The sequence below is a fragment of the Mixophyes fleayi genome, unplaced genomic scaffold, assembly GCF_038048845.1.
Source record: "Mixophyes fleayi isolate aMixFle1 unplaced genomic scaffold, aMixFle1.hap1 Scaffold_145, whole genome shotgun sequence".
NCBI classification, from domain to species: domain Eukaryota; kingdom Metazoa; phylum Chordata; class Amphibia; order Anura; family Limnodynastidae; genus Mixophyes; species Mixophyes fleayi.
Genome location: NW_027445943.1, coordinates 155,001 through 157,500, shown reverse-complemented (window position 1 = coordinate 157,500; position 2,500 = coordinate 155,001). Strand labels below are relative to the sequence as shown.

The 2,500-nt window shown below is 46.0% G+C and overlaps 4 non-coding genes and 9 pseudogenes across 4 annotated transcripts; all 13 read right to left on the bottom strand.

Annotated features, from left to right (window-relative positions):
- Positions 1 to 23, bottom strand: part of LOC142114456 (5S ribosomal RNA) — a 119-nt pseudogene extending 96 nt beyond the window's left edge.
- An 81-nt stretch (positions 24 to 104) lies between these two features.
- LOC142114553 (5S ribosomal RNA) lies at positions 105 to 223 on the bottom strand (annotated as a pseudogene).
- Positions 224 to 303: 80 nt separating this feature from the next.
- Positions 304 to 422, bottom strand: LOC142114026 (5S ribosomal RNA; annotated as a pseudogene).
- Positions 423 to 503: 81 nt separating this feature from the next.
- Positions 504 to 622, bottom strand: LOC142114200 (5S ribosomal RNA). The gene has a single exon (XR_012681701.1). It is a non-coding gene; the product is annotated as a 5S ribosomal RNA (ribosomal RNA).
- An 81-nt stretch (positions 623 to 703) lies between these two features.
- LOC142114157 (5S ribosomal RNA) lies at positions 704 to 822 on the bottom strand (annotated as a pseudogene).
- Positions 823 to 901: 79 nt separating this feature from the next.
- LOC142114262 (5S ribosomal RNA) lies at positions 902 to 1,020 on the bottom strand. The gene has a single exon (XR_012681759.1). It is a non-coding gene; the product is annotated as a 5S ribosomal RNA (ribosomal RNA).
- An 81-nt stretch (positions 1,021 to 1,101) lies between these two features.
- Positions 1,102 to 1,220, bottom strand: LOC142114547 (5S ribosomal RNA; annotated as a pseudogene).
- Positions 1,221 to 1,299: 79 nt separating this feature from the next.
- On the bottom strand, positions 1,300 to 1,418 carry LOC142114197 (5S ribosomal RNA). Its single transcript, XR_012681699.1, has one exon. It is a non-coding gene; the product is annotated as a 5S ribosomal RNA (ribosomal RNA).
- Positions 1,419 to 1,499: 81 nt separating this feature from the next.
- On the bottom strand, positions 1,500 to 1,618 carry LOC142114450 (5S ribosomal RNA; annotated as a pseudogene).
- An 81-nt stretch (positions 1,619 to 1,699) lies between these two features.
- Positions 1,700 to 1,835, bottom strand: LOC142114073 (5S ribosomal RNA; annotated as a pseudogene).
- Positions 1,836 to 1,917: 82 nt separating this feature from the next.
- LOC142114089 (5S ribosomal RNA) lies at positions 1,918 to 2,034 on the bottom strand (annotated as a pseudogene).
- A 237-nt stretch (positions 2,035 to 2,271) lies between these two features.
- LOC142114234 (5S ribosomal RNA) lies at positions 2,272 to 2,390 on the bottom strand. The gene has a single exon (XR_012681732.1). It is a non-coding gene; the product is annotated as a 5S ribosomal RNA (ribosomal RNA).
- Positions 2,391 to 2,471: 81 nt separating this feature from the next.
- The window catches only part of LOC142114650 (5S ribosomal RNA), a 119-nt pseudogene continuing 90 nt past the window's right edge, over positions 2,472 to 2,500 (bottom strand).

Below are 2,500 nucleotides of genomic sequence, written 5' to 3'. Positions count from 1 at the left end.
TTTAGGGTGGTGTGGCTGTAGGTATTGTTTTCCTATTGACCTACATCTCTTATACATCTAGAAACCAGCATTGAAGGAAGCCGGAATAAGAGAGAAGAAAAAAAGGCCTACAGCACCTGGTATTCCCAGGTGGTCTCCCATCCAAGTACTAACCAGGCCTGGCTCTGCTTAGCTTCCAAGTTCAGATGAGAATGGGCTTGTTCAGGGTGGTGTGGCTGTAGGTATTGGTTTCCTTTTGACCTACATCTCTTATACATCTGAAAACCAGCATTGAAAGAGGCCGGAACAAGAGAGAAAAAAAAAAGCCTATAGCACCTGTTATTCCCAGGTGGTCTCCCATCCAAGTACTAACCAGGCCTAGCTCTGCTTAGCTTCCAAGATCAGACAAGATTGGGCTTATTCAGGGTGGTGTGGCTGTAGGTATTGGTTTCCTATTGACCTACATCTCTTATATATCTCAAAACCAGCATTAAAGGAAGCCGGAACAAGAGAGAAAAAAAAAAGGCCTACAGCACCTGGTATTCCCAGGTGGTCTCCCATCCAAGTACTAACCAGGCCTGGCCCTGCTTAGCTTCCAAGATCAGATGAGATTGGGCTTGTTCAGGGTGGTGTGGCTGTAGGTATTGGTTTCCTAATGACCTACATCACTTATACATCTCAAAATAAGCATTGAAGGAAGCCGGAACAAGAGAGGGAAAAAAAAGGCCTACAGCAGCTGGTATTGCCAGGTGGTCTCCCATCCAAGTACTAACCAGGCCCGGCCCTGCTTAGCTTCCAAGATCAAACGAGATTGGGATTGTTCAGAGATGTGTAGCTGTTGGTAATGGTTTTGTATTGACCTACATCTCTTATAATCTCAAAACCAGCATTGAAGGAAGCCGGAACAAGAGAGAAAAAAAAAGGCCTACAGCACCTGGTATTCCCAGGTGGTCTCCCATCCAAGTACTAACCAGGCCCGGCCCTGCTTAGCTTCGAAGATCAGATGAGATTGGGCTTGTTCAGGGTGGTGTGGCTGTAGGTATTGTTTTCCTATTGACCTACATCTCTTATACATCTAGAAACCAGCATTGAAGGAAGCCGGAACAAGAGAGAAGAAAAAAAGGCCTACAGCACCTGGTATTCCCAGGTGGTCTCCCATCCAAGTACTAACCAGGCCCGGCTCTGCTTAGCTTCCAAGATCAAACGAAATTGGGCTTGTTCAGAGATGTATAGCTGTAGGTAATGTTTTTGTATTGACCTACATCTCTTATAATCTCAAAACCAGCATTGAAGGAAGCCGGAACAAGAGAGAAAAAAAAAGGCCTACAGCACCTGGTATTCCCAGGTGGTCTCCCATCCAAGTACTAACCAGGCCTGGCCCTGCTTAGCTTCCAAGATCAGATGAGATTGGGCTTGTTCAGGGTGGTGTGGCTGTAGGTATTTTTTTCCTATTGACCTACATCTCTTATACATCTAGAAACCAGCATTGAAGGAAGCCGGAACATGAGAGAGGAAAAAAAGGCCTACAGCACCTGGTATTCCCAGGTGGTCTCCCATCCAAGTACTAACCAGGCCTGGCTCTGCTTAGCTTCCAAGATCAGACGAGATTGGGCTTGTTCAGGGTGGTGTGGCTGTAGGTATTGGTTTCCTATTGACCTACATCTCTTATACATCTCAAAACCAGCATTGAAGGAGGCCGGAACAAGAGAGAAAAAAAAAAAGCCTGCAGCACCTGGTATTTCCAGGTGGTCTCCCATCCAAGTACTAACCAGGCCCAGCGCTGCTTAGCTTCCAAGATCAGATGAGATTGGGCTTGTTATGAGATTGGGCTTGTTCAGGGTGGTGTGGCTGTAGGTAATGTTTTCCTATTGACCTACATCTCTTATACATCTAAAAACAAGCATTGAAGGAAGCCGGAACAAGAGAAAAAAAAAAAAAGGCCAACAGCACCTGGTATTCCCAGGGGTCTCCCATCCAAGTACTAACCAGGCCCGGCCCTGCTTAGCTTCCAAGATGAGACGAGATTGGGCTTGTCAGGGTGGTGTGGCTGTAGGTATTGGTTCCTAATGACCTACATCACTTATACATTTTAAAACCAGCATTGAAGGAAGCCAGAACAAGAGAGAAAAAAAAAAGTACTAACCAGGCCTGGACCTGCTTACCTTTCAAGATCAGACGAGATTGGGCTTGTTTAGGGTGGTGTGGCTGTAGGTATTGGTTTCCTATTGACCTACATCTCTTATACATATCAAAACCAGTATTGAAGGAGGCCGGAACAAGAGAGAAAAAAAAGGCCTACAGCACCTGGTATTCCCAGGTGGTCTCCCATCCAAGTACTAACCAGGCCCATCCCTGCTTAGCTTCCAAGATCAGACAAGATTGGGCTTGTTCAGGGTGGTGTGGCTGTAGGTATTGTTTTTCAATTGACCTACATCTCTTATACATCTAGAAACCAGCATTGAAGGAAGTCGGAACAAGAGAGAAGAAAAAAAGGCCTACAGCACCTGGTATTCCCAGGTGG